Source organism: Saccostrea echinata, unplaced genomic scaffold (assembly GCF_033153115.1).
Source record: "Saccostrea echinata isolate AGI-Se365-2 ecotype Australia unplaced genomic scaffold, CSIRO_AGI_Sech_v1 ptg000041l, whole genome shotgun sequence".
NCBI classification, from domain to species: Eukaryota; Metazoa; Mollusca; class Bivalvia; order Ostreida; family Ostreidae; genus Saccostrea; species Saccostrea echinata.
The window spans coordinates 1,953,256-1,964,918 of NW_026889790.1; positions in this window are offsets into that span (position 1 = coordinate 1,953,256).

The window sequence follows — 11,663 nt, forward strand, 5'->3', positions numbered from 1 at the left end:
TAGAATTGTGATAGTTTGCAATTGAGAATTGACGCTTGAAACAAAATTTGCATAAATTTTGATTTACAGGGAGACCACTAAATTGATTTTTTTTTCAAAGTTAGTCACTTTTGGTGAATTCTCATGGAAATTTTTGGATAGTTTTTATTTCTGGAAACAAAGAGTGCAATTAAATCTTTCTATGATTAGATTATGTGACATTTTGATAACTAACACTTCTTTCACCAGTAATCTTACTGGACAGAGCTTCTGTACCAAAACTTGGGAAAATCTGAACTGCAAATCTTCTAATGTTGTCTACGGAATAGAATGTAATCTTTGTGGACTTGTTTATGTTGGTGAAACGAAGGGATCACTCAATAAAAGAACATCAGGTCATAGATTTCAGATAAATAATGGGGGTCAGCAACTTTTATACAAACATTTTAATTTACCTGATCATTCTATTTTGTCAATGAAAGTTAGAATTCTGGAAAAGATTTACCACCACACAAACAGTCCATCACTGAGTACACCTTTCCGTAGACAACGAGAAGAATTTTGGATTAGAAAGCTAGGGACAGCCTTTCCCTATGGATGTAATGACAATGTCGATAGCGTTGGAAATCTTTCCAGTCCACAATGTAACAACGTAAATGTGATGGGACTTTTTAACCATACACAGAGACGTAAGCGTAGTCATGGGCATCGGTCTTACAATAAACCTTTAATACACGATGTCTCTTTTGATTCATTACTACCTTACGTAAATCAACAGTTAGGTCTACATCATATTTGCACCAAACTTTACTCTGTCCCTTTGAAACCTTTAAATAGTCTTCTTGAAAAGGTCAAGGAAAGTCCATTTTTTGATTCCTCGACACCAGAATATAGGCTCGGATCTGTAATTATGGATATTGCCAATCATAGGCTTTTTAAACCCCCGCGTTTTACTGAAGAAAATGCAGCTAAAACAATCCGTTTTTTCCTCAAACTTCAATATGCCAACAAAGGAATTGACGCGGTTAATATAAGTAATATTCTTAATCACAAAAGGGTCCAGTCTTGTATTCCACCATATTTCAAGTTAAAGACTCCACCTTGTATTTCCTACAAATATACATCGACTATTGCTTCCAAACTTTTTAAATAAAAGAAAACTTTACAGGGCCTGGATATCGAATATCTGAAGCATAATCCTCCATCGTGTTCATGTTCCTATAACTATAGTCCTGCTGGACACGTTTTTACTGGTGACGTAAATATAGTTAATAATGAGGACCTTAGATCACTAATTTTAAAAGGTCCTAAATTTAGGGAACCCAGATCCTTCAACTGGCGTCGGAATTTCATAAATATAATGGATTCTGTAGAGGACTACGCCAGGCGATGGACCAGACATGAAAAAGAAGACCTTGACACTTTGTCAGAATGGATTAAATGTATCAGATGTATGTTAAAATCGCGCATAAAAAGACTGAGAGGCAATATGAAAACCATCTATCCTTCTGTATTCAATAAACCAGAAGTGAAAAAAGAATTAGATAGATTACATGATCAGTACGTACTGGTCCTTGCTGACAAAGCAGGTAACAACATTGTCTTTGTTTGTAAGGTTCATTATATCAAATGTATTTTAGAGGAACTTGGATTTAATTCTACAAGTGGTAATCCAACTTATACTCATAGTTCCCTTTCTAAGGATGAAATTCTTCAAAATCATATGTCAGTTTTGAATATTTTTAATATTCCAAACAACCAAAATGAATTTGAATTACCATATTTATATTGGATTCCGAAACTTCATAAAATTCCTTACAAACAAAGATACATAGCGGGTTCCAGTAAATGTTCAACCAAGCCTCTATCTTTACTCCTCACTAAGATATCAACAGTGGTGAAGGAGAAACTTCAAGAGTACTGTGCAACAATATATTCGAGAAGTGGTGTAAATCAGATGTGGATACTTAAAAATTCCAAGGAACTTTTGGAAAATTTGAAATCACAAGATTTTACCAAAATCAACAGCTTAAAAACTTACGACTTTTCAACTTTGTACACAACCATTCCCCACGATAAATTAAAGTCCAGGTTTTTTGATATCATTGACAGCTGCTTTTTCAATAAAAATGGAACTCGTAAATATACTTACCTTGTCATTGGTCATTTGCAAAATTATTTTGTTAAAAAACATTCTGATTGTTCACACAAGTACTCTGAAGTTGACATTAAAAAGATGCTTGAGTTTCTGATTGACAATATCTATGTAGTTTTCGGAGACCAGGTCTTCCAACAATCTATTGGAATTCCCATGGGTACCAATTGCGCCCCGTTATTAGCAGACCTTTTTTTGTATTCATATGAAGCAGAATTTGTCCAAAATCTTGTACGTGAAAAGAAGAAAACACTTGTTGTGGCCTTCAACTCGACATTTAGATATATCGACGACGTATTGTATATTAACAATGGCTATTTCCATTCTTATGTCGATACGACATATCCTTGTGAACTTGAGATAAAAGATACCACAGAGTCTGACACATCTGTTTCATATTTGGATATTTTACTTGAAAAAGACGTTAATGGTAATCTAACAAACAAGCTTTATGATAAACGTGATGACTTTAACTTTTCAATCGTCAACTTCCCTTACTTATGCAGCAATATACCTTCATCACCTGCATACGGGGTTTATATCTCTCAGTTGATTCAGTACGCAAGAGCATGCTCTACGTATGTACAATTTCTGAAACGAGGTAAATTACTGACAAATAAGTTGATGAAACAAGAATATCAGTTGTCTCGTTTAAAGTCATCATTTCGTAAGTTCTATGGTCGATACAATGACCTTGTCAGCAAATACAATTTATCATTGAGTCAAATGCTGACTGACGTTTTTCACACTAATTGTTAGGCCATTATTTACACACTGAATTGTCGACGGATTTTTCCGTTATTTCCCGATCATGACAAGGAGCACACGGCGGGTGTGACCGGTTGGCAGGGGATGCTCACTCCTCCATGGCACCTGATCCCACCTCTGATGTTTGGAGGTCCGTGTTTGCTCTGCTCCTATTTTGTATTGATTAATGGACTTTTGAGCTTGAATACTGTTCGTTATCTCCATATATTTCATTGAAATTGGTAATAACCATTTTTTCTGTTTTTTGTTTGTAAACATATCCCCCCCCCCCCAAGTTGAAACAATAAAAGATTTGTTTTGAATTTGTGGAATTCATATTCCACCTGTGAATATGAATTTTTTTTTTTTTTGGAATTTTTGTTTCACGGCGGGGGGGGGGGGGGTGTTAAAATTTTTTTTCGTTTATTTCAATAGTGAAAAACCTCAGTTTCACCAAAATTATAGAATTGTCTCTTTGTTTTCCCAAATAAGTTATTTTTTATGAAAATTCACAAAAAATATCTATATAAATATGAAAAAATCATTCAAATATGTTTAACTTTGAAAACTGACTTGAACAATACTATCGTTCGAAGTTCTTTAGTAAATACGTAGTGTTATGAACCGTTTGTGTTTGCATAGATTTTATAGGGACTTTAAATAGACTATATAATAAATATATTATTTTTGTGCCAAGTATCATAGCATCAAAATGAAAAAAAGAGGAGAAAAGCTTACTCATCCGATAAAAAAGTTGAGAATGCAGAATTGTATGTGATGAGGCGCCTCGACACACAAAGGGTAGCGAGACATTTTGTTTATATGAAATAAGGATCTGCACACCCTTGTAGTCATTACTACAGATTAGTGGCGGGGAAAGAAAGCAAGAATAATACAAACAAACCAGAGAAACAATCTCTCAGATAAAAATGAATTCCATCTGAATTTAGATGAAATAAAACTTAACAGAAAAAAAATCTTTTCGCGTAGAAATCGGGGAACGAGAATAAATACTTTATCATTTAATGAACAGTATTGTCTCATTTTTGATAGAAGAATTAAGACATAAGGGACTTACCTTTTGTGACTGGGGGTGCGATGCCCTGACAGGTGCTAGCATAATCTGGACAACAGTCATTAGATGCTCTGTTATAGAACACGTCACAATAGCAAAGACTCCCGAGAATCTCCACCGTACAGTTGTCGTCTCTCCCGGAACAACACGGAGACGATTGCCGTGAAGAGCAAAATGATCCAGGGGCGAGGTCTGCCCCCCATTCTATGAACCTTCTGTACCTACCCCCCTTACTAAACGGAAGCACCAACAGAAACAGCAGCGGGAATTTCAGCTTCCTCATTCTGACGCTAGTTCCCGGGCGAGTTTCCCGCCAAAGTGTGAGGTAAGTTAAGTATCTTTGTTTTATCTGCCCTCCAATCCATTAGCTCTCGGCTTTTGTTAGATTTACATTTGATACTTTGGTGGGAATTCATTCAGTCCACAAAGCAAGCAATAAACCTAAGTATTTTATCTCGGGAACAAACAGACATAAGGATAAGGCGGTCGTTAATGTCATTCATAGGTCAATTTACACCTTTACAATTTTTGTGGCAGCGTCTGATAGACTTCACATTACCAGTACCAAGTATATTTAAAAGTTTTCAATTTCCTATCTTATATTTACTCAGATTAAATTACCAGCGGCTGACAATCTTTTAGACATACAAATTATAAGTAATATGCAGATCTTCCGATAGGAAACAGTTATACAAATACAAACAAATCTTCTGGAATCAGTTATGCTGAACGTGTCAATTTCTACAATCCCATGCTCTGAAATATTTCATATTAATACTAAATATTTTAGTTAAAATCTGAAATTAGATGACATTTGTTCGAACCAGTGACTTTAATATTAGTTCATCGCCTAATTCTTTATATCAAGATATTAATTTTGAAAATTTTGAGCTGAACATTCTCCTCAAAAGTGCTTCTTACTTTTAATGTTTACTGTAAATAATTAATTCTGCAAAGATTGAAAGATATATTTCCAACCATTGGACAAAGCAGAACATTCTTTCAAAAAATGCAGTGAGTTACGAACATTTGTCCTTTCTTTGGTGTGAGATCTTTGAAATACCTGTACTTCTGTATGGAATTTCTTGATTTAACATGAAAATAAAGTTGTTTAATTGTAATTTTGATATACTGTTTACGAAAACTGGTTTTTTTGTATGACTTGACTTGTAATCCATGATTTCAATTAAGTGAGGAAATCTGGTAATACAAGGAGAAGGTATGTTTGTTTGTTGTTTTAAAACGTCGCTCTTGGGAATTTTTCGCTCATATGGAGATGCCGCCACTTGCCGGCCGAGGGCTGCAACTTTAGATCTATACTCGGTACTCAAGGTCATTGAGCAGTGAGGGAACTTTTTCGTGCCAGCACCTACCGCGACAGGGAACCTTGGTTTATACGGTCTCATCCGAAGGACCGATCTCCACGTCCTGCAGTGGGATTCGAACCCGCGATGTAAGGGTCAATTCCTTACACTGCACCTTTAGAGCAAACGCAAATATCTGCTGTCGACCTGTCACATCAATAAATATTCTGATCATAGCGTCACCCAGTATTAATAAAACTTTTGGATGAAATATGGAGATAACGAACAGTATTCAAGTTCAAAGTCCATTAAAAGAATACAAATCGGGAGCAGAGCAAACACGGACCTCCAAAAACATCAGAAGTAGGATCAGGTGCCATGGAGGAGTGAGCATCCCCTGCAGACCAGTCACACCTGCCGTGTGCTCCTTGTCATGATCGGGAAAAAAACGGAAAATCCGTCGAAAATTCAGTGTGTAAATAATGGCCTAACAATTAGTATGAAAAACGACAGTCAGCATGTGACTTAATGGTAGATTTATTTGCTGATTGTATCGACCATAGAACTTACAAAATGATAGCTTTAAACGAGACTTTTGATATTCTTGTTTAATCAACTTGTTTGTCAACAATTTAACACGTTTTAGAAATTGTTCATACGTGGAGCATGCTCATGCGTTTCAAATCAACTGAGATATATACACACCATATACAGGTGATATGCTGCATAGGTAAGGGAAAATGACGATTGAAAAGTTAAAGTCAAAGCCTTGTTGTTAGATACCATTAACGTCTTTTTTTTTTTTAGTAAAATATCCAAATATGAAACAAATGTGTCAGACTCTGTGGTATCTTTTATTTCAAGCTCACTGGGATATATCGTGTCGACATATGAATGGAAATAACTATTGTTAATTGATAATACGTCGTCGATATATCTAAATGTCGAGTTGAAGGCCACAGCAAGAGATTTCTTTTTCTCATGTATAAGATTTTGAATAAATTCTGCTTCATATGAATACAAAAATAGGTCTGCTAACAACGGGGTGCAATTGGTACCAATTGGAATTCCAACAGATTGTTTGAAGACCTGGTCTCCAAAAAAAACATAGATATTGTCAGTCAGAAACTCAACCATCTTTTTAATATCAACTTCAGAGTACTTGTTTGTACAATCCGAATGTTTTCTAACAAAATAATTTTGCAAATGACCAATGGCAAAGTAAGTATTTTCTAGTTCTTTTTCATTGAAAAAACAGCTGTCAATGATGTCAAAAAGCCTGGACTTTAATTTTTCGTGGGGAATGGTTGTATACAAAGTTGAAAAGTCGTAAGTTTTTATGTTATTGATTTCGGTAAAATATTGTGATTTCAAATTTTCCAAAAGTTCCTTGGAGTTTTTAAGTATCCACATCTGATTTACACCACCTCTCGAATATATTGTTGCACAATACCCCTGAAGTTTCTCCTTCACTGCTGTTAATATTTTAGTGAGGAGTAAAGAAAAGGCTTGGTAAAACATTTACTGGAACCCGCTATGTACATGTATCTTTGTAAGGATTTTTATGAAGTTTCGGAATCCAGTATAAACATGGTAATTCAGATTCATTTTGGTTGTTGGGAATAATTCAAATATTCAAAACTGACATATGACTTTGGAGAATTTCCTCCTTAGAAAGGGAACTATGGGTATAAGTTGGATTACCATTTGTAGAATTAATTCTCAGTTCTAAAATACAATTAAAATAATGAGCCTTATGAACAAAGACAATGTTGTTACCTGCTTTGTCAGCTGGGACCAGTACATACTGATCGTGTTATCTATCTAATTCTTTTTTAACTTCTGAATTATTGAACACAGGAGGATAGATGGTTTTCATATTGCCCCTCAATCGCTTAATGCGAGATTTTAACACACATCTGATACATTTAATCCAGTCTGACAAAGTGTCAGGTCTTCTTTTCATGTCTGGTCCATCGCCTGGCGTAATCTTCCACAGAATTCATAATATTTATGAAATTATGATTCCAGTTAAAAGATCAGGGTTCCCAAAATTTTTGCCCTTTTAAAATTAGTGATTTAAGGTCCTCATTATTTACGTCACCAGTAATAACATGTCCAGCAGGACTATATTTATAGGGTGAAGAAGAACATGGACACGATGGAGGATTATGTTTCAGATATTCGATATCCAGGCCCTGTAAAGTTTTCTTGTAATTAAAATGTTTGGAAGCAATAGTCGATGTATATTTGTAGGAAATACAAGGTGTAGTCTTTAACTTGAAATATGGTGGAATACAAGACTGGACCCTTTTGTGATTACGAATATTAATTATATTAACCGCGTCAATTCCTTTGTTGGCATATTGAAGTTTAAGGATTGTTTTGGCTGCATTTTTTTTTTTTCAGTAAAACGTGGGGGTTTGAAAATCCTATGATTTGCAATATCCATAATCATAGATCCGAGCCAATATTCTTGTGTCGAGGAATCAAAAAATTGATTTTCCTTGAACTTTTCAGGACTTGAGTGAAAAATTCTCTAATGGGACGTAAAACAACATGTACAATCCATCAATCAATTTTTTTTTCTTTTAAAGTTGTTAATTCTAACTTCAATTTAAAGTTGGTTTTAATTGGTGCAGTTTTTGTTATAAAGAGTATGTATTGAAGTCCTGGAGGAGTTGGGATTGTTATTATTAACTGCTGTATTTGTATATATATATATATATATATATATATATATATATATATATATATATATATATATATATATATATATATATATATATATATATATATATATATATATATATGTACGCAGAACAAGATCCATTGGTGTTTTCTGCAAGATTTTGAAATGCACTAATCTTGCTAAACATCAAAGGTTTGCTTCTCAGGTTCATAAACTTAAAATCTCTAGGACCTTTTCTTCAAAGTAATTGATAATTCAAGGCAATGAAGTCAGCAACTTCAGTATTTCAAAGCAGGCCCGTAGCAACCCTTCATAATGGTGTTAATTTCATTAATCTTTATATGAATTTAGCGCCTTTCAGAATTGGTGTGCTTAATACGAGATGTATAATAAGAGCCGTTGTGACATGAAATGTCAAATATTGCGAGGAAAAAAAAATGACAAATTTATTTTAAACGTTCAATTGTAATATTTTTACAATAATTTATTGTTTTTGATTAAATTGAGCTAAAACGATATACACTTTTTTGTTCCTAGAGCATTGAAAATGCATAAACATGCAGTTAAGTTCCTACTGTGTATTCTAACGTGCAGTGAAAAGGTTTCGTGTGTGTTGTAGGGTATTGAATGTTGTAGGTCTAGGAATTACAGTTACTGATGTACATCTTTTTTTCAATGACTATATTAAGATTTCATTTATTTAGTTAAATATTGTTATAATTGTAATTATATGGATGTTATGTAGCGAATGATGAGTGAATGTGGAAGGAAAAAAGTCCTCTCATAGTGAATTGTGTATTTGTACTATAATTATGTAGTTAAGTGAACCCAGGGCTCAACGCTGGCACTAAGGTTTACTTTGACATGTGATGGGACAATTAAAACAAAAAAAAAGAGTAATGCATATTTTCTTGACAAAATAAAGAACAATGGAAGAGAATACAGTGAATGAAATTTATGAATGAAGCGTTACACGAAGAATTTATTTATATGTGACGACTGTATAAAATTACGCAATTTGAACACATCTGAATATCAGAAACTCTAAAACTTTCATTCATTTATTATTTTAACGTTATTTTTACTTACAACTTCTCAGTTATACTTTTGTATATACATATGGATATATTCAAGTCATTAATTAACACGTCATATTTGTCTTTTAACCAGCTAAAAACAGATTCTAACTAGTACTTTCCTAAAATACACAATACTTTAAAGCTTACTAAGTCGGTATTTTCATCAGGAACTTGACTCTCTCTTGATAAAGTAATAAATGAATTGAAATTATTCATTTAAAAGAATTAAACAGATATTTAAAAAATTACTCCTAAAAACTTATTAAATAATGAACAATAGCAACTGCATAAAGTCAAAATCTTCATTAATGAATTTCTGTCACTGATATAGTCGTCTTTAGTTGAATGTTTGTGGCTTTCTGTCATTTATCTGTTATCACTGAAATGAAATAAAATTCTTATTAATCATTGTACACAAAGAAGCCATAGTTGCCTGCATTGCCACTACTTGCAGGGTTTACTCCGGTATAATCACCTGTTTTAGTTTAACTGACCTTTCATAATTTTCATTTACATTCGTTTCCTTTACTGCTAGAGCAAAAACGTTGATCGTATGTGATGAATGGAATTCCCATAAATTCACGTGATAAAAAAATGGTGTCAAGCTAAAAGCGAAGGTTTATTATATAAGCAAGGGAAGAAGAGAAAGAAGCTCCAAGGTTATGCCGTACTCATATGTATACATTATTCGAACACCATAATGCTAATAATAATATACAATAGAAATAAAGTCATTATTTCTGAGATTGCAAACATATTATTTTTTACTCGAGTTCTTCTCTTTTTGTCGCCAGTAATTCATGACTGCGATTCCTCTGCGAAACAACAGAAGCAACGGTCTGAGATGACACATTTTAAGTGTGTGAGCATACTTTAGGGTGTGTAAAATCGCCGTTATTTTGCATTACAATTTTATCACAGATTACTCAGTGTTTATATCTCTTCAATACATGGTTTGAAAATGCGTATATCTTTGTATGTGTGCAAGATGGAATGTTTGAATCCACTCGCACAAGTTATCAATTCTGGTTTTCAATGAAAAAAAAAAATCAAAATATATAGATACATTTATACAACCTCAAAAACATCACCACTTATGGTCTGACGACACGTTCCTCAAATATCTGTTTTGTTTTGTTTTTCTTCGTAATATATATAAGAAAAAGAATATTCATTGTCATTCTCTTGTATTTCTAAATTGTTTTCAAGATGTCTTTAAAAGTTAAGTACACCAAAAATTGTGATATTGGCAATTCAAAAGATTATCAAAAGGATTATATAGGAAACACCACCCTCTGGTATCTTGCACAAATGCCTGGTAAGGTACTTCAATTTTTTGTGAGGAAGCTTGTTAAAGTAGCAATATTTCTATGACAAATTCTTGGGGAAAATTAAATATTATTGAGGAACGTGTCGTCTGACCTTATATGAGCCTCATCTCGAATAAGTGAGTTTATTTCAGTAAACATAGTTTTATTTATATCTACTCCGGATAATTTACGTTCATTTGGATATAAAAATATTCAACCTTAGTCACAAGCTATCATTCCTGATAACTAAACAAGCAAAATAACATCTCTGTTGTTTGTTGATTTATAGGGAATCTGAAATAAACTTTGAATGTAAAGATATTTGAGCATGCACATGTCAGTGAACTAAATGTGATTGGCTAATATTTTTTAAATTCAAACAAAATAATACAAATTTACAATGAAGACATATCTATATTTGTTAGATATCCACACATAATTATTTTGTTATATACGAGTATTACGAATGGATGGGATGCATGTTCGTGTGTTGACTTCTTTTTGACTTGTGCTTATCTTAAATTAATGTGTGTAACTTTCTAGTTTTTATCGAAACAACAAAGTTTGATTAATCTCTGAAAAAAAATTGTATATATATATGCTTTGTCTCAAACAATATTATATCTTTCAAAACAATGATTGCACTTGATTGTACTTGTAACTGATTCCAATTTGCTTGTTTTTCATTGCTTATAATGTGTTACTTATTGTGGTATTTTTTTTAATGTGGATGTGTATTCTAAATGTATAACATAATTTAACAATGCTGCATGCATGAGATTGAAAATAATGGATATCTGCAAAAAAAATTATCGATAATTGTAGAATAGTTTTTATATTATTATTGCTACAACACACATTTATCACGGAAGTTTCCTATTGTACCAGACTTATTGTTTTATTATACATTTATATCTATAGTAAAAACAAGAAAAAAACCAATAAATATGAAATTACTCCAACTTTACCATTTCACAAATTCATAACCAACTTTCTCCGGATCTGGGGTATCCTTTGAACTTAAGATACTGTTTGGAAATAAAAGAGCTGTTCGGACAGACACCTGTAATGGTTGGTTCTCCCTATTAGTTATACTTTTAATTTCATGAATTATTCAATCGAATTTATAGTTAAATAGAATTAATGTTTACTTTAAACATATTTTATTGAATAATTTAACAAGGATTGGGAAACAGGCAAAGCCCATGCACATCCTCTCCTTGTATAACAGGTGAAGACAAAGACAATAAATAATACTTATACATGATAATAAACATGCTAATAATAAAAATAAAGATTCACAATCAAGTATTATTCATAAT